At 41.2% G+C, this 20,807-nt stretch overlaps 1 pseudogene; it reads left to right on the top strand.

Moving 5' to 3' along the window:
• The first annotated feature begins 3,282 nt into the window (after window positions 1–3,282).
• Window positions 3,283–20,807, top strand: part of LOC103697039 (putative magnesium transporter NIPA1) — a 67,384-nt pseudogene continuing 49,859 nt past the window's right edge.

Raw genomic sequence — 20,807 nt, 5'->3', positions numbered from 1 at the left:
GAAGAGGAGGAAGAAGAAGAAGAAGAAGAAGAAAGAAGAAAGGAAGGGAGCCCCGGTTGCGCTGCCAACTGAAGGAAAAAGAGTAGATCTCCTTTCCCTCTACGCAAAAATCTCGATTTTTCGAAGAAAAAAAGATATATACCCATCCCTACCTAGTCTTTTGATGAAATTAGGCTATACAAAGGGTAGATGTAGTCTAGTGGGATCGGATAAGGGTTGTAGAGGTAGTTAAAAGAGGAAGAATTAGATTTCGACAAGTTTTTCCGGCACTGCGGAAAAACTGTGTCGAAGTTTCAACTTCGGTGAATTATTTTGGGGGTCAATCGGTCTCTGATGGTAATGCATGTTATCTCTCTGGAAACCTCTATAAGTGTAGAATGTTAGGTAAAAATTTCATAAAATTTGGAGTTTGGAAAGTGGAACAAAACCGGGATGAAGTAACCCACTGTCAGTCCGGGTTATTGTTCACCCAAGATGAAAAAAAGTGAGAAAATGGTGGGAGTCGCCTCAAAACGCGCCGGAGTCGACTCGAGGTCAACTGGAGTCGACTCCGGGCAGATTGAGGTTGACTCATGCCTCAGAGGGGTCGACTCACGAGGTTGGGGGTCGACACTCTCTGAGAGTCCAGAAAATGAAGTTTTGCGGCTCTGTTGTCAGGATCGACTCATGAGGTTGGGGTCGACTCACGCCTCAGTGAAATTTTTAATGAAGAAGGATTTTGACTCTTTCTCGCATCTTGACCCTATAGCAGTAGCCTAAGGTATGTGTGTGATGCTTTTGCATCATAATACATATAAGGGAAAGATTTATTGATAGAAAAAAGAGAAAAAAAAGAATTTAGAAAAGGGGGGAGTTGAATCAATTAAAGTTTTCTATATTATGATTGGCACGCAAATTATGGCCCTTGATACAAGACTAAATATATTGTAAATGCATATATCAGTTGGGCAAGAAGCTAGGGAATAAGAGGAGGAAGTCCTTTACTGCCTACTGTAGATTTTTGGAGGTGTATCAGGGCTGTGCTGGATTGACAGGTGAGTGGGAGTTTATACTTTGCACCATGAGCACATTCCTTAGTCATTTTCATGAATGTTGCCAAGTGTGACTTGATTCCACCTGAACTTATTGATTAATTGTTGTGGTAGATTTCTCTATGTTTTGTTCTCCATGCTTGATTATTCTGTACATGCATTTGAGGGAATATTGAGAGGAATTACGAGGGATAGATGAGTAATTAAATTGGTTCCAAATTATGAAATGACTTCTTTTGTAAATTGATTTCATTTCCTCTATTTCAAAGACTTGTGAGTGGTAGTTTTGATTATACTCCTTTATGAGTAGTTAAATTGGTTCCGAGTTGTGAAATGACTTCTTTTGTAAATTGATTTCATTTTCTCTATTTCAAAGACTTGTAGAGCCCTTTTTTGTGGTATATTAAGTTGCATTGTACTCCCTTGACCTCTCACTCCCAACCCTGATGTTAGTTTATGATTGGGTCGGAGTCGAGTGAGTGGTAGTCTTGATTATGCTCCTTTTTAGTAGAGTATTGGGAGGGTGCATTATGGCATTATGCATGGCTTGACAGTATCTACAGGACACCTATAGTCGATGGGATTAGACATCGGTCTGTGTATACATAGTAGCCTTCTGGGTGGGCGGAGCCCAGTCCCTTCCTGGGAGGACACGGCCCTAGGCGTAGGATCGGTCAGTCCTACGATTTATATTCTGCTTGCCGTCGGGCATAGTAAGACCCCGCGAGGTGCAGTATGGCTTTTCGCGGATGTAGAATTTCCGCGAGATGCCATTTAGTATTCAGATGTGAGAAGAGTCTCACGATTTTCTATGGATTTCTGTTCTGGATACTGGCCAGCATTTACATGATCAGTGTGATGTCTTATTCTGCAGATGCATGTGATTGTAGAAAGTTGTTGTGGTTCGTCTGGGGCGTAAGACTCACCTTCCGATAGCTATTTATCAATGTTTCAGCATATTGACACCCGATTTGTATGTTCCAGCATTATGATCTGTCGAGTATATTCATGAGTAGCATATATGATTACTTGATTATTCCATATGTGCTCCAGATGAGTTGATTGTGATTGTTGTGATATTGATGATTTACTCCATATTCTCTATGTTGAGTTCATGTTCATCTTGTTATTGAACTTGAGATTTCATCTCGAGCCATGATTATATTCTGTCTCATATGCATAGTACTCTCTACTCCACTCACTGAGTATTCATATACTCACTCTCCAGTTTGGTGTTTTTGATTGCAAGGCAGGTATTGTATAGAGAGAAGCAGGATTAGTGGTTGCCTGCTAGCTGTGCCGCTCCATAATATACTGTAGATAGAGGTTTATACCTTTTGGTGTATTATAAACCTTCTTTTGTATGTAGTGTATAGTTGCAGTCATAGATCCTGTTGTGGATATGGGTTTGACCATGGATGGAATGGGAACTAGATTTTTATACTGATGAGTTATATGCCTGTGATGATGTATTGATATATATTATTCAGGTTTATTATGTGACAGATTATGTGATTGCTGCTCTGACAGGTAGTGTTGTTGTATGTATTGAGATAATCCTGACAGGTCACCATCGGAAAGATGATCATTTTGTGCATGCATCATGCCAAAATTTTTCAGAATTTATTGATGATTGATAGGTAGTAGGATTCTACGTGGTGGCTGGTGGCCTTATGCCTACCCGCACCCTAGGACCGTCGCGGCGGCCCGCCGGAAGCGGGGCGAGGGTCCTGACAGAAGTGGTATCAGAGCAAAGGTTAAGAAGAGTCCTGTCAGAGCAATAGGATGAGTCAGGATTAAGTATAGGATTATACTATGGAGCATAGGGTTTTTTATGTTATTTTATGAGTCATTTACAATTCAGTAAGATATATTTGGCGATGAGACTTAAGAGTTGTTTTTTTTGGCTCTACTTGAGATAAAATTTTATATCATTCAGTTTACAATCAAGATTTGTATTTTGATAGAAAGTCAATTAATAAATTCGGAGAATATTGATCAGAGTTGTGCACCGAAAGTATAGTGGATCGAGTCAATTTAAATTGGTCAAAAATATTGACTGTGATGGGAGACTAGATTTTTCAATAATGAAGGTTTGTGTTAATAAGAGAAGGTGAATATTGTAGATTCTCAGATTAATTATGATATGACTATGCGATCTCTCTGATAGTTTTTGCTATTTTTGCTATGTTAAGAGATAATTTATGTAAACTCATTATAAATTCTTGACTGCTAGGTAGCCGTAAACAATATGGAGGATGAAAGAGAAACAAGGGCACCTTCCCCGGACTCTAATAGCCAATCAATTTCACAAACTACTCCACACTCCATAGCAACCCAGGCAGACCTAGCAGGAGTGTACCAGTTAATGGCACAACTGCTTGAGCAACAGCAGCAGATGCAGTTGGCTGCCCAACCTGTACAACCGATGGATTCCTATTACGAGAGGTTCCGTAGGCTGAATCCACCAATGTTTGATGGTGGATTCAATCCCATGACAGCTGAGACCTGGATCCGGAAAATGGAGAAGATGTATGAGTTACTCCAATTTCCCGAGGAGGTAAAAGTCAAATTAGCTACCTCTATGGTAAGGGGGAGTGCTGATTATTGGTGGACTGCTATGAAGACAGCATATGAGGTCGACGGAATGACTTGGAAAGATTTTAAGAGGGTATTTTATGCTAAGTATTTGTCGGACTCAGTCAGATAAATAAAACAGAATGAGTTTTTATCGCTGTCTCAGTCCGAACATATGACTGTCCTGTATTATGCCAATAGGTTCGAGGAGCTGAGTCGATTTTGCCCCCAGTTCATGGAGGACGATATGAGTAGAGCCAACCGGTTTGAACAAGGGCTTAGATATAGGATCAGGTCCCGAACATCTTTACAGGTAATTTCCAGCTATAAGGATATTTTGGACAGAGCTTTGAAAGTGGAGGCTGAATTAAAAAGATCTGATAAAGAAAGAGCTGACCTGATGAGATATAGATCAGCTAGAAGTCAGAGTGGCAGGCTATGGGATTTCAAGGGCATTTCAATTCAAAAAAAGCCTAGGGCCCGCACTTACTCTAGCAGATTCCATAGTGGGCCCTATATGAGGAGAGCGAGGGCATGTTATAGTTGTGGGCGGACTGGACACCTAGCACGTGATTGCCCGTACAAGAGGAGGAATGAGCCCAGACCTCCTGTACTTGGTGACCAGAGGCCAAGAAGCAATGCTCGAGTTTTGCACTGACCCACCAAGGTGCTAGTGCCAATGACCGGGTGGTAATAGGTATATTACCAGTCAGCTTGATTGATCCCTCTATTTTGTTCGATTCTGGCACTATGCATTCCTTTATTTCAGTTAGTTTTTCTAGATAATTACACTGCATAAGAACTATTGTATGTTTCTACACCCCTATAGAAAATAGTAATTGTTGACATTAGTGCAAGAATTGCATATTTCAAATAGGGGTAGGAGAGTTAGCGACAAATCTTATATAACTTGACATGCAAGACTTTGGCATCATTTTGGGAATAGGTTGGATGTCTCAGTACCACACTCATGTCCCAGAAGGAACTCAATATGAGATAGGGAAGATGATTGGAATTGATAAAAATTATGCCTTGTCTATACACTACTCCCCGAAAAAAGCTAATGTTGAGGTAGATACACCGAGTTGAAAAACTTCTGGTAGTATTGCTGCTCTACTCATATCCGAGAAAAGCTAATGTTGTGGTAGATGCACTGATCAGAAAAGGTGTTAGTGATACAGGAAAGGTTGAGGACAGTGTTTAGTAGGCAGAAGAGCTACGCAGATGTCAGAAGGAGAGATATGCAGTTTGGCATGGGGGATCATGTTTTCTTAAAGATCTCTCCTATGAAAGGAGTAATGAGGTTTAGAAAGAGGGGCAAGCTTAGTTTCCGATACATTGGCCCCTTTGAGATACTAGACAAGGTTGGCAATGTATCTTACAGATTAGCACTGTCTCCAAACCTCGCCATGTGCATTCAGTATTTCATGTATCTATGCTCCGGAAGTATGTGCCGGATCCATCCCATGTGCTACCAGTGTAGGAAGTTACAGTAGAGGGAGACCTTTCTTATGAAGAGCTTCCTCTAGCTATCTTTGATACTCGGATCAGGAAGCTAAGTAATAAGGAAATACGTATGGTGAAGATCCAATGGCACCGGCACAATGTTGAAGAATGCACTTGATAGTCGGAGCAAAGTATAAAGAGCAAATGCCCTCACCTCTTTGAGTAATCATGTAATTTACTCTTTTAAATTCGAGGACGAATTTTATATAAGGGGGGAGGATGTAATAACCCAAAAAAATTTTATATATATAAAAAGGATAGAATAGTCTTTTAAAATTGATATGAGGGGTAAAATTGGAAGAAATCAAAAGATAATGGCATAGTTGTAGATGCGTTGAAGTGGTAAGGGTAAAATTGGAAGGAATCAAAAGTTAATGGCATAACAGTAGATATGTTGAAATGTTAGGGGCAAAATGGAAATTTAATAATATTAAACAAAGGATGAATAGTGCTTGATGTGACTTAATTCATGGGTTGGTGCTGTGTCCGTGGGATGAAACAGAGGAGGAAAGGGAGTCTCAGGCGGTGACCGGGAGAAGGAAAAGAAGAAGAAGAAAAGAAAGAAAAAGAAGAGGAGGAAGAAGAAGAAGAAGAAAGAAGAAGGGAAGGGAGCCTCGGTTGCGCTGCCAACTGAAGGGAAAAGCGTATATCTCCTTTCCCTTTACGCAAAGACCTCGATTTTCCGAAGAGAAAAAGGTAAATACCCATCCCTACCTAGTCTTTTGATGAAATTAGGCTATACAAAGGGTAGATGTAGTCTAGAGGGGTCGGATAAGGATTGTAGAGGTGGTTAAAAGAGGAAGAATTGGATTTCGACAAGTTTTTTCGGCATTGCGAAAAAACTGTGTCGAAGTCCCAACTTCGGTGAATTATTTTGAGGGTTAATCGTCCTCCGATGGTGATGTATTTATCTCTCTGGAAACCCCTATACGTGTAGAATGTTAGGTAAAAATTTCATAAAATTTGGAGTTTGGAAAGTAGATCAAAATCGGGATAAAGTAACCCGCTGTCGGTCCGGGTTACTGTTCACCCGAGATGAAAAAAAGTGAGAAAATGGTGGGAGTCACCTCAAAACGCGCCGGAATCGACTCGAGGTCAACTGGAGTCGACTCGGGGTAGATTGGGGTCGACTCACGCCTCAGAGGGTCGACTCATGCCTCAGAGGGGTCGACTCACGAGGTTGGGGGTCGACTCTCTCTGAGAGTCCAGAAAATGAAGTTTTGCGGCTCTATGGTCGGGGTCGACTCATGAGGTTGGGGTCAACTCACGCTTTAGTGAAATTTTTAGTGAAGAAGGATTTTGACTCTTTCTCGCACCTTGACCCTATAGCAGTGGCCTAAGGTGTGTGTATGTGATGCTTTTGCATCATAATACATATAAGGGAAAGATTTATTGATAGGAAAAAGAGAAAAAGAAAAGGATTTAGAAAAGGTGGGGAGTTGAATCAATTAAAGTTTCCTATATTATGATTGGCACGCAGATTATGGCACTTGATACAAGACTAAATGTATTGTAAATGCATGTATCAGTTGGGCAAGAAGCTAGGAAACAAGAGGAGGAAGTCCCCTACTGCCTACTGTAGATTTTTGGAGGTGTATCAGGGCTGTGCCGGATTCACAGGTGAGCGGGAGTTTGTACTTTGCACCATGAGCACATTCCTTATTCATTTTCATGAATGTTGCCAAGTGTGACTTGATTCTACCTGAATTTATTGATTAATTATTGTGGTAGATTTCTCTATGTTTTATTCTCCATGCTTGATTATTCTGTACATGCATTTGAGGGAACATTGAGAAGAATTACGAGGGGTAGATGAGTAATTAAATTGGTTCCAAATTATGAAATGACTTTTTTTGTAAATTGATTTTATTTCCTCTATTTCAAAGACTTGTGAGTGGTTGTCTTGATTATGCTCCTTTATGAGTAGTTAAATTGGTTTCGAGTTGTGAAATGACTTCTTAAATTGATTTCATTTCCTCTATTTCAAAGACTTGTAGAGCCCTTTTTTGTGGTATATTGAGTTGCATTGCACTCCCTTGACCTCTCACTCCCAACCCTGATGTTAGTTTATGATTGGGTCGGAGTCGAGTAAGCGGTAGTCTTGATTATGTTACTTTTTAGTAGAGTATTGGGAGGGTGCATTATGGCATTATGCATGGCTTGGCAGTATCTACAGGACACCTATAGTCGATGGGGTTAGACATCGGCCTGTGTGCACATAGTAGCCTTCTGGGTGGGTGGAGACCAGTCCCTTCCTAGGGGGGACATGGCTCTAGGCGTAGCATCGGCCAATCCTACGACTTATATTCTGCTTGCCGCCGGGCATAGTAAGACCCCGCGAGGTGCAGTATGGCTTTCCGCGGATGTAGAATTCCCGCGAGGTGCCATTTAGTATTCAGATGTGAGATGAGTCTCACGGTTTTCTATGAATTGCTGTTCTGGATACTGGCCAGTATTTACATGATCAGTGTGGTGTCTTATTCTGCATATACATGTGATTGTAGGGAGTTATTATGGTTTGCCTGGGGCGTAAGACCCACCTTCCGATAGCTATTTATCAATGTTTCAGCATATTGACACCCGATTTGTATGTTCCAGCATTATGATCTGTCGAGCATATTCATGAGTAGCATATATGATTACTTGATTATTCCATATGTGCTCTAGATGAGTTGATTGTGATTGTGGTGATATTGATGATTTACTCCATATTCTCTATGTTGAGTTCATGTTTATCTTGTTATTGATCTTGAGATTTCATCTCGAGCCATGATTATATTCTGTCTCATATGCACAGTACTCTCTACTCCACTCACTGAGTATTCATATACTCACTTCCCAGTTTAGTGTTTTGGATTGCAGGGCAGGTATTGTATAGAGAGGAGCAAGATTAGTGGTTGTCTGCTAGCTGTGCCGCTCCATAGTATACTGTAGATAGAGGTTTATACCTTTTGGTGTATTATAAAACTTTTGTTGTATGTAGTGTATAGTTACAGTCATAGATCCTGTTGTGGATATAGGTTTGACCATGGATGGAATGAGAACCAGATTTTTATACAGATGAGTTATATGCCTGTGATGATGTATTGATATATATTATCCAGGTTCATTATGTGACAGATTATGTGATTGCTGCTCTGACAGGTAGTGTTGTTGTATGTATTGAGATAATCCTGACAGGTCACCATAGGAAAGGTGATCATTTTGTGCATGCATTATGCCAAAATTTTTCAGAATTTATTGATGATTGATAGGTAGTAGGGTTCTACGTGGTGGCTGGTGGCCTTATGCTACCCGCACCCTAGGACCGTCGCGGCGGCCCGCCGGAAGCGGGGCGGGGGTCGTGACAGCATCTTACGCTGTGTAGCATTCTGGAGAGATACTTTGGCCGCACCGGAGGGCCCCTCCTTTGTTTCTGAGTTAGATTCTAGTCTCTGATTCTGTTGGCAGGTCCTACACTAGAGTAGGGTAAGGTGCCGTTGTACCCAAAAAAAATACTTCATTAGTTTATTTACCAAACACATATTAAAATGGCACAACACTTTATAAATATAGTTACCAAACAACAAACAACTTTTTATAAAAACTCTATTTCAAAAAGCTCTACCTTCAAAAGCTTTTTGTGCCCGCAGCTTTTTCAAATGGGACTTAAACACCTTCTCCAACGATCCACCATCTCTCTCTCTCTCTCTCTCTCTCTCGTTCTTCTACTAAATCTCGTCCCTGGTAACCAAATCAATTCCTAGGTCTCACCAGAACCATCCCCTCCTCCCCCATCCGAGTCCATACACGGGAAACCACTGTATAGTCTAATCAGATCGTTCAAACTTAGAACCAACGGACAGAAGTTCTCGGTGTGGGAAGGGACTCAGCTGTCGTCTACTAAAACGAAATATTTGGAACCCAACTATAATAGCAACAACTAATTCCACGTATCACGAGGTGATTCGTTTGCGTAACTGTAGATCCGAGTTCAACCAATTATTTCTTGCCATATGACATGGTCTCTGTTTGGTACTTGAATTGGGCTCCATAACAATAGTTTTGTTTACTTAGTACGGAGGGTGGGGTCCGAGGGACTCCGAGCCCGCCGTCTTAAACCGTATATGCCCGGGATTCGGCCCCCCGTGTAACCGAAATGCTGTTGCATCCTCCTCGTCCGCTTCTCCTCCTCGACTCCGAGCTCCGATGTCCTCAGCCCGCCTCCGGTCGCCTCCGCCGCCCTCCGCCGACCCCTCGCGCGACTCCAACCTTCTCGAAGGCATCTGCGAATGCTCTGAATCCGAGCAATCTGAGGTTTAATGGCGTTTAATGTGGAAATAAACTGAGATGAGTTATGCGTTGCTAGTTTTGGTTGGATGCTTTGTAGTTTTGGTGTTCTTTTTGGGGTTTGGTGTCTTGGGATTGGGTTTCGGGTATTTAGCTTGGATTTCGACCATGGTGATGTCATCCGATAACATCCGGGGCTTGGTGTTGGCCCTCTCATCGAGTGTTTTTATTGGCTCGAGCTTTATTTTTAAGAAGCAAGGGTTGAAGAAGGCCGGCGTTACTGGAGTCAGAGCAGGTTTCCGTCTCATATTCTGGCCGTTTATTTTAGGTTTCTTTGCTTTTTACCATCTTTATGTTGTTGATTTAGTCATGATTTGTATGAAAACTTGTATTTATGGTGCATGGACATGAGATGTAAAACCATCTGAAGATTAAAAATCTGATTTTTATGAAGTATCTTATGTTTTTGATCTGTTTCTATGAGCTTGAAGGATGGGATTCAGGTTTCTGTTTGGTTGTTCTGTGCTGCATTATGTTGTTATTTCCTTTTTCAGGATCTGGAGGTCACTCATACCTGCATGAACCTTTGTGGTGGTTCGGAATGATTACCAGTAAGTATTTTGTTGGACTTGATTTTTCTCCACTACACTTGTTGGTGCTTGGTAATATAAGATGGTTGTGTTATGAATCCTCTTTTTCTTTCTTGTTCTGTTGTGTGCATTTGGTGTGAAATTGTTTTTGTTATGTGTATTAGTTATGGAAGAGATTCTGCAAACTAAATTCCTACATTCCTAAGTGAGAATTTGAGATCAAAATATAATTATTGTTATACAAATAAAAAGGGCGTCCTCGTGCACAAGAATCCCTCCACTACTCGGTCCGGGGAGTGTTAGATGTACACAGCAAAAAATTTGTTTCCAGATTTCAAACCTATGACACGCAGGTAGCAACTTTACATTTGTGCCAAGGCCCGCCCTCATAATTATGGTCACACAAAAGAGTCTTTAGTGTTTTTTTTTTTGTTTTGTTTTTTTAAGTCTCAACCCGCATGATGGTTTTGAGTTCACTTTCCTTGTTATTGTTCCTGGAGGTGATTATGTGGATGATATATGGCTGAATAACTTAGATTGGTTGCTTTCAGATGTAGTATCTCTTTTAAGATAGTTCATACCCTTTGATGCGATGGATACTTTTGCTCTCTCAAAGAGAGATTACTTCAGAATTTTTTTTTTGATAGTCAAGCTGTACAAAATTTCTATTCTTCATTATCCAAAGGATATTGGGATGTGCGAAAACCTAGTTTCTTCTAAATATTAGGAATTCAGATAATGTTCTTACAGGATATGTGAAATTCACCACTAGTCATTTCTTAGTGGAACTTGAGTCCACAAGACTAGTGCCTCTGGGATAAATTTATTTTGGGTGCCAAATTGTTTGGATGATGAATAGACCTAAGGCAATTTAATCGTTGTGACTATTTAAATGCTTGATTTACTCTTTTATCGAGGATCATCAGAAAATGATTTTTTTCCTCCTTCGGCCGCTAGACAAAATTGAACTTGCAAGCTAATGATTTGATTTTTCAAGGATGAATTTTGCCTTTGCATCCCAACAATTCATCATTGAATGTATGGTGCCTGTACAGTTCCTTCCAGATTTGCTAAATGGTGCTAGCCGCTTCTAGTTTGAGTTCAAGCTGTGTTATAGGAGATGACACAAACTGAAGTTCTCTTCTAAACTTTGTATCTTTAATAGTATATAAGTATGGAACTTTTGTGGCCTGAATAGATATTGAAATTTCAATATCGTACATAAGTTTATGAATTGTCACTGCTGATCATATGCTGTATTGCAATCATCTTCAGCATATTCATGACTCTGTATTCTTTCTAGGTAGAACCTTATGAGTGAAGGCCACCAGTTGAGCATCCCACAAGACTGCTCCATTTCTAACTTGTGAGATGCCACATTTAATCATGGATATCTTTTGATACATTAGGAAGACTGAGGTACTACAAGTGATTGTTAAGTAGCCATCACCTTCCTAAAGAGACTATAAGAGGTGTACTAGTTTTCTTGTAGCTGCTTTCAGTTTTCCATAGGGCAACCTTATAGAACCTTTACCACGAACATACCATCTTGGACTGGTTCAACATGCTTCTCACCTTTAGGAACCATGGCCACCCCACCCTATTATCTGAAGGATACAATGGACATTTAGCATAGAGTTCATCGTCTCCTGAAGTTTTAAGGTTAGATATGGATGACAAGAATGTTCTCTTTAAAGCAAACTATTATTTAAGAAAACAAGGATGAAATACCTCAAAGCGTGAAGGACATTATTCTTAAAGTTTCAGATGGTTTCTTCAATAACCCATAATGCCCATTATGCAAAACTTGGGCCTTTTTCAGAGCATCAATTCCATGGACTTCGGTTTGGTTAAAGATTGACTTGATATCAAGGCTTATAAATATATACTTTAAGCTGCCTTATATATCACATCTAGCAACTGGTGTAAAATTAATTTAGACAGCTAATTTCACAATTGGGGTTTTACCCTTCCAAAATAAAAAATCATAACTAGAGCTTAGAAAAGTCAAATCAAAAACTTTTTGTATTTTCTGCTAGAATTTGATTTTTACAAGGTTTGGGTCCTTCCCAAATCCTGCTCCAGGAAATTTCACCAGTTGTGGCTCTTCAAGGAGGTTAATTGGTTAGACTTAACATAACTCCTATTCTCCATCTGATTCAGCCATGTGCTTGCAGTTTAAATGGAGCAGGAGAGACTTAAGTTGATCTCATCTGATTTTAATTTATTTATTCTGGCCGCATACCTAAACTGTAGGAAATTCTTAGGCTTTGGGATATGGAGAATCTGGTGCTGAATTTAGACTCATAGAGATAGTACTATGAAGCGAAACATGGTGAAGGTTCCAGGAACTCGTAGAAGATTGAGGTTAGGTTTTTGTGGCAGATTTGTGAGTGGCCTTATCTCGATTAAAATTTGTATAGAAATAAGACAATACTGGGAGAGGAGGAGACTTTTCATCCTGTTGAACAATAAGCAAGCGATCATCCATCCGTCAAATTCTAAAGCAACACCAATAAAAAGGCAAAGTGGTAAGGGCTCACACAAAGGATGATGTTGAGGGAAGGTAATAGATTTTGGAGACCTATCCTGGTTGAAATGGATTTAATACAGAGGCTAAGCTTGAGATGATCTGATGCCCAATAAAAGCGACCAATGTTAGCAGATTTTTAGCATGTTTGATTGCAGATATGCAGATTTATTTTCAATTTTTAGTCCCTTTGTTTTAGGGTTTTTATTTTTCTATTTTGGAAATTTGGAGTCTCTTTTATTTGTATGGTATATATTAAGTCATCTAATCTCTAGATTGAGGGCTTAGAACAATGTATCATGTGCCCATGTAAGGCACCACCACATCCTCAGGTCAAAATAATATAGCACTTATTGATCCAACCACAAAGAAAAAAAGAGAGAGAAAAAAGGGGACACATGGACCAATCCCCACCTTCTCTGAGGTGTCCATATGGATCCACATGTCCCGTGCTTTCTTACTCCAAGCAATGTAAGCAGCTTACTACTACTATGGTCATTTTGGAGAATTAAAATTAAGGTTCTTGGTTAGGGTTTGGTTGTTTAAGTATTATGGTTCTATGGCAACAAGAAATGATGATTATTGGTAGATTCGAAGTCCTATTCTCTATTGCACATCAAATTTCTCAATCTTTTCTTCTCTACTGGTTTTTTTCTTCCTAATCTCTATTCTTATATTTTTCTCTTACTTTTTTTTGACACATGAAAATGACAGCATTGGCCTTCCTTATCATCTTAGTTTCATTAAGCCAAGTTGTTGGTATAGGAAGGCCAAAAAACCCCCAAAGACCCCCACGTAGGTCATAATGGCATACAGAACATTAGAGACTTAGGCTTATCCTAGAACAATGCATGTAGTAATCCAATTACAAATAGAAAATATGAAATGAAGCACTCGTGATCCGAGATGTCAATGTCTTGCACTCTAGAGCATTCCTTCTGTTTCAAGCTCTCCAACGATCACTATATGGTACGCTATACTGGTCGGTACCAGTGCATATCGGGCATATCATAACCGGTAACGAATCAGCATATGGTACGACGGTATACCGAGTGTAAGTACGCCAAACCAGCTACCGTACCAACATATTAATATTGTACCAGGATGGCTGGTATATGGGGTTCATTACTGAGATAACGAACCTTACTGGGGCAAAGAAGAGATCCACCTTAGAAAAACTTGTGAGAGTGAGAAATCGATATCTTGCACATTAATTGTTGCCCAGATAGACAACCCAAGAGGGGGGGTGAATTGGGTTTTAAAATAATTTGGCTATTAAAACTTTTGTGGATAACTAATTAATGCTTTTGCGAGATGATTAATTAGTTTCTATGTGCGGTGAATGAAATGCGAGAGATAGAGAGAGACAAACAATCACAAACACAATGTTTTATAGTGGTTCGGAGCTAACCCTTGCTCCTACGTCCACTCCCCAAGTCTCACTTGGGAATTCACTATAACCCCTTGGATTACAGCCGGTTGTTTTCCAAGCTCACAACCAAACTTGTTGTTTTACGAGCTCACAACGAACTCGGTCGGTTTTTCCAGGCTCACCGACTAGAACCAACCCGATTGTTTTTCCGGGATCACAATCGAACCCTTACACGTTGGTTTTACACTCGGCTCACCAACCAACCTCAATACCCTTGATTCAATCCCCCGATTGAACCAAGCAAAGACAAGATGGAAGTAAAAAAGAGTAACAGAAAAACAGAGCTTCTCAAAAGCAGATAAATAACAATATAAACAAAAGAGAAGTTAGAAGCCCTCAAACACGTTAGAGTTGGAGTAGAGTAGGGCTTCTTGAACTTCGGGTCTCCTCTTGAATGTCTGATCGACTTGAATGCAGGAGGAGATCTCTTTCAATGTTGGGAAGAAGTAGGTGGATGCAGTTAATGTTGCTCTTCCCTCTTTTCCGTTGAAAATCAGGTTGCAGAGAGTGAAAGCTTGATTACTTTGAGTGGAATAGTTGTTCTCTACCTTGCTACAGTCCTCTGTGGCTATTTAAGCCATCCCCCACGGAAACTAGCCGTTAGAGACCTTTTTCTGCCGTTCTGCACACTCTGCACAGCCTGACAATATGTCCGTTGGTGGGTTGGAGTCGACTCGCGCGATCAGGAGTCGACTCGGCTGTAGCGGGAGTCGACTCATGCTTTTCTGGAGTCGACTCGGCAACTGTTCCGGATTTGAATTAAAGTCGCCTCTTCGACTGGGAGTCGACTCGACTTGACCCGGAGTCGACTCGCCAACTTCTGGAGCTGACTTGGCATTTTCGTAGTCGGCTCATCCCATGAAGTCCGTGGATCTATTTTTGAACTTGGTCCACTCGAGTCGACTCGACAATCCTGGGAGTCGACTCGGCGCTCAGAGCCCGAACTCTCGATCTACTGTCTTTTGGCTCGTCCAGTCTTGGAGTCGACTCGAACTGTTCCGGAGTCGACTCGGCTCTCAGTTTCCGAAACTTAGTCTTCTGTGTTTTTGGTGAAGCGCTGCCTTGGAGTCGACTCGAGCTGTCTGGGAGTCGACTCGAATCTCAGAGACAGCAAATTGGTCTTCTGTCTTCTTTGGGGTCGCGGTGTCTCGGAGTCGACTCGTGCAATGCGGGAGTCGACTCGAATCTCAAAGTCCGAAAACTGCTCTCTGACTTTTTCCTTGTGTTCCTCTGAGAGTCGACTCTCACTACCTTTGGAGTCGACCTGCCAACCATCGGAGTCGACTCGCGTTCCACAGGAGTCGACTCGAATCTCAGGGTCGAAAACCGCTCTCTGACTTTTCTGCCTGTGACTCCTTGGAGGCGACTCATACTTCTCCGGAGTCGACTCGGTAAACATCGGAGTCGACTCGCGCACTTCAGGAGTCGACTCGCTGACAGATTTTGAGTTGATGCTTTCTGTTTGTCTGTCTGTTCTCAGTTGGAGTCGACTCGTAATGGTCAGGAGTCGACTCGAGCCCGTGCCAGTGATCCTGATACGCTTGGAGTCGACTCGTAATACTCTGGAGTCGACTCGAGTCTCAGACTTTGGTTCAAACTGACTTCTTAACTTATCCAAAATATTATGAACCAAGTCTTGAGACACTTAGACAAGATTTTCACTGAAACACTCAATTGAATTCATTAGTAAACAACATATATACTCTAATGCTTTGAGCTCATCAAAATCAAATAGGGTTTTAATCAATCACTCCACAATCTCCCCCTTTTTGATGATGACAAAACTTTGAGTATATGTAAAGTGAATTGCTCAATAAACAAGGAAATAAAATCCATAAATGAATTCATATGTCTGGTAATTTAATATATCCAAGCTTGAAAGGTGTGAAATAATAAATTTTGGAGTTAAAGCTCTCCCTTTCATTTGGAATTATATAAGCCTTCATATCATGCAATCAATTGTTTGGCTTATATATATTTAATGATTTGGCTTTCTTAAAAATTCAGATTCTCCCCCTCAACATATGCATTCTACTATGTTTTGATTCTCTGAATTTCCTTTTAGTATATTGAAGTTTTTGAATTTTAAATTTTGGTATTTAGAGGGAAAATCTGTCAATTTGTTCTTGAGTTGGATTCAGCTAATTTCCGAATGTCCCTTGAATAGATTCTGGAGATTACTCCATTAGGAGCCCCAAAAGAGAGATAATGAGCCTCGAGGTACCAAATCCACTAAGAACAAATTATGTTTTAATTTTTGATTCTCATTTTGATTTCTTTTATGTTGATTCCATTTACATATCTATTCAATATTTCTCCCCCTTTTTGTCATCGTATCAAAAAAAAGGAGGTAAGCAGAACACACAATCAATCATAGATCAAATTGCACAGAAATGAAGATAAGTTGTCTACTCATTGTATTGATGTGTATGTGAATACATTTGAGAATACAATAAGTAAAGCAAAACAGTACATGTCAAAATAAAACACAAAAGCAGCTACGGTCTCCTCGAGGATGTAGCTCCTCCTCTCGAGGATGTGGCTCCCCCTCTCGAGGATGTATCTCCTCCTCTCGAGGATGTGGCTCCCCGAGGCATGCACTCAACCAGTGCTTGGACCGCATTGGTGACGTTCTCGAGATGTCGGATAACGGCCTGAATGGCCCTGCTCTGTGTCGTATCGAGCTCGAGGACCGACTTCTGCAGTGCGTCCAGCTTGTCGATGAGCACATTCGACAAGCGCTCGGCCCCCTGGGTAGTGGTGCTCATGTCCTTCCGGATGTCATCGCGCATCTTCCGAGTGATGCCCGTGACCTCACTCATACTGGAGAACTGAGCCTGAATCAAACTCCTCACGTTGTAGATCTCTTTCCGTGCATGGGCCGTCATGTCAGTCACGGCTGTCAAGGAAGGGACCAACTCAGAAGATGTGGGTGCAGGAGTGGGAGCTGGCACTGAACCTCGGAGCTCCCGAAGTAGCTCATCTCGCAGGTCTCTAACAATCTCCTGCCGCAACTCCAGGAGCTGCTCAGGAGCGATCCGGACCTCCATAGGTGGTGGAGCTGAGGAGGAAGGTCCGGCTGAGGTGGTAGGAGCAGAAGTGGAGGGAAAGTCAGGATAGTCAGAATCTGGCTCAGGGCTAGGAGAGTGTCGGGAGGTATGTGTGGAGGTGGATAACTTCCTAACCCATGTTTCCTCTACCTTCCGAAACCCCATCCTGTGTAGGGTCCCCGGACGCATGCGATCAGTCCATCGCAACGCCTTAGAGGGTTCCCCCTCAGGAATGGAAATCTCGTACTCCCTAAACAACAGAGTGAACATCATACCGTAGGGGAGGGTGAGCCTAGGTCTATCTAGGGGCTCACACAGATATCTATAAATGAGTTTGGAGAAGTTGATTGGGGTGTCCTGAAGAATATAAAACATAAGGGCGAGGTCCCTCTCAGACACAAAATCGAAGCGGCCAGTCTTCGGAAAAATGGACCTAGACAAAATACTCAGGAGGATCCGCACCTCAACAGGAAGTGAGCTAGCGGATACCTCGTCTAAAGGGGACTGAGGAGGATATCCTAGTATGGCCGTAAGGGCCTCAGTCCTGTCCTCGGGGTGTGTGGGAGCCACCCCTACTTGTGGAAGGTGGAGGATGTGGGCAATAAGATCCTCCGTAACGAACAGAGGGACACCGGCTACCGTGCCCTCGATACCCCCATCTCCCCGATGGACGGTACCGTAAAACTCTCTAACTAATCCAGGGTAAGTGGGGAGATCTAATGCAAGAAAATACTCTAAGCCCTGGACACGCAATCTCTCACCTATGGTGAAGCCCTTCCGGGAGAGATAGTCGAAATCGACGTATCTCCCGGTGGAGACCGCCTTTCCGGCGCACGGCCTCGCGGGAACCGCCCTCGACGGGGAACGAGCCGGAGGTTGTGACCTCGCGGGATCGTGCCGAGCCTTGGAGCGCCTCTCGGGACCGGCCTCGGGTTGGGGCCTCTTCCGGACGACGGCTTTACGAGGCATAGTGACCTAGAATGGGAGGAAAAGCCCTAATGGACGGTGAAAAGTCGACGAAAAAAGCTTGGGGACGACCGGGGACGACCTAGGAGTCGGCTCTAGGGCTTGTGAACAGTGGCGGCGGAGAATAGAAATGTTTTGAAAATGATGGAGCTAGGGTTAAAAAGTCGGATCCCGACTGCGAGTCGACTCCTCTGAGTCGCGAGTCGACTCGACCTCGAGTCGACTCCAAAGTATGCGCGAGTCGACTCTCCTTATGCGCCTATTGACCCCGACTCTCCTTATGCGCGAGTCGACTCCCGACTGTATGCGAGTCGACTCCACCTCTGCTGCCATCGACCTCGAGTCGACTACCGACTAAGCGCGAGTCGACTCCCCCTTACGAGCCGACTCTGAAACTTACTCGAGTCGTCTCGAACTTTGGCACGCACCTAAAAATTATGCTATGTTCGTGCCGAATGAGGGAAAATCACTAAATTATGATCTGATTTGATGATCATTGAAAAGAAACTCTATTTTAACCACAATCTAATCATCAAAATCAATGAATCTAGTGGAAACTACCACTAGGATGGATCAATCACTCCTAATCCCCTCCTAAGCACACTAAATCTCTCTTCACTTAGGGGTTTTGTAAAAATGTCAGCTAATTGATCATCAGTACAAACAAATTGGAGTGTCACATCACCATTCAGTACATGATCTCTTATGAAGTGATGTCTTATCTCAATATGTTTAGTTCTTGAATGCTGAATTGGATTTTTAGTTAGATTAATGGCACTTGTATTATCACAATTAATGGGTATTTTATCTTGTTTAATGCCATAATCTTCTAATTGTTGTTTGATCCATAAGATTTGAGCACAACAACTTCCGGCTGCAACATATTCAGCTTCAGCAGTAGATAATGCAACCGAGTTTTGTTTCTTGCTAAACCATGATATTAAGTTTTCTCCTAGGAATTGACATGACCCGCTGGTGCTTTTTCTATCAAGTTTACATCCAGCAAAGTCTGAATCTGTATATCCTATTAAGTTCAGGCTAGATTCTTTAGAATACCATAACCCTATATTCTTTGTTCCTATTAGGTATTTAAAGATTCTCTTTACTGCAATTAGATGTGATTCCTTAGGATTAGCCTGATATCTAGCACACATGCAAACACTAAACATGATATCAGGTCTACTTGCAGTAAGATACAATAAAGATCCTATCATACCTCTATATAGTTTCTGATCTACAGATTTACCTGATTCATCTTGGTCTAATTTGCATGATGAGCTCATGGGGGTGCTGATTGATTTGTTTCCCTCCATATCAAACTTCTTGAGCATCTCCTTGATGTATTTGGCTTGATTGATGAAGATGCCTCCTTCAGATTGTTTGATTTGAAGTCAAGGAAGTAATTCAGCTCTCCCATCATGCTCATCTCAAATTCACTCTGCATCAAGTTAGCAAATTCTTCGCAGAGACGATTGTTAGTAGCACCGAAAATAATATCATCAACATAAATCTGTACTAACAACATATCTTTGTTTTTCTTCTTTAGAAACAATGTAGTATCTACATTACCCCTAGAGAACTCATGTTCTAATAGGAATTTGCTAAGCCTCTCATACCATGCTCTAGGTGCTTGTTTTAAACCATAAAGTGCTTTGTTCAATTTATAAACATGATTAGGGCATTGATGATTTTCAAAACCAGGAGGTTGTTCTACATATACCTCCTCATTAATATACCCATTTAAAAATGCACTTTTTACATCCATTTGAAATAACTTAAAGTCCTTAGAGCATGCAAAAGCTAGTAAAAGTCTAATTGCTTCAAGTCTAGCTACCGGAGCAAAGGTTTCATCAAAATCTATACCTTCTTCTTGATTATAACCCTTGGCTACTAATCTAGCCTTATTCCTTATTACAGTACCATTTTCATCAAGTTTATTTTTATAAATCCATTTGGTACCTATAATTGAATATTCAGTAGGTCTTTCAACTAGATTCCATACTTTGTTTCTAGTAAATTGGTTTAATTCTTCTTGCATTGCATTTATCCAATTTACATCTTTTTCAGCTTCTTCTATGTGTTTGGGCTCAAAATGAGAAACAAAGGCTAGATGATTATTTACGTTCCTAAGGGATGCCCTAGTCCTAATAGGTTGAGATGGATCATCTAGAATTAATTCCTTAGGATGCCCGTGAGCATACCTCCAAGCTTTAGTTAGTCCATGATCCACAATAGCCTCTTGGCTTGATGATGCACCTTCAATTAATTTTTGATTATCATCTTGTAATGTCATCTCATCTATCTTTTCTTCAAGAATTTCAGCATCATCATCAAAATTAACTCTCTTGCTAGAAGAGATGTCACTAGAATCATCAAATACAACATGTATAGATTCTTCTATAACTAGGGTTCTTTTATTAAAGACTCTATAGGCTTTGCTAGTTGTAGAGTACCCCAAGAATATAGCCTCATCAGATTTTGAGTCAAATTTTCCTAGATTATCTTTCCCATTATTATGAACAAAACACCTACATCCAAAAACATGAAAGTAGTTTACCTTTGGTTTTCTGTTTTTCCAAAGTTCATAAGGTGTTTTCTTTATAATGGGTCTCAATAAAACTCTATTTAATATATGACAAGAAGTATTAATGGCTTCTCCCCAAAAGTACTTAGGGAGGTTACTTTCACATAACATAGTTCTAGCCATTTCCTCTAGAGTTCTATTTTTCCTCTCCACAACTCCATTTTGTTGTGGTGTCCTAGGTGCAGAAAAATTGTGAGTTATTCTCTTTTTACTACAAAACTCATCAAATAAATGATTTTCAAATTCGGTACCATGGTCACTTCTAATAGCTA

The sequence above is a fragment of the Phoenix dactylifera genome, chromosome 4 (genome assembly GCF_051530095.1).
Source record: "Phoenix dactylifera cultivar Ajwa chromosome 4, Ajwa_hap1_PhDact_Kaust_v1.1, whole genome shotgun sequence".
Classification (NCBI taxonomy): Eukaryota; Viridiplantae; Streptophyta; class Magnoliopsida; order Arecales; family Arecaceae; genus Phoenix; species Phoenix dactylifera.
This window is presented reverse-complemented; position numbering and strand designations above follow the sequence as displayed.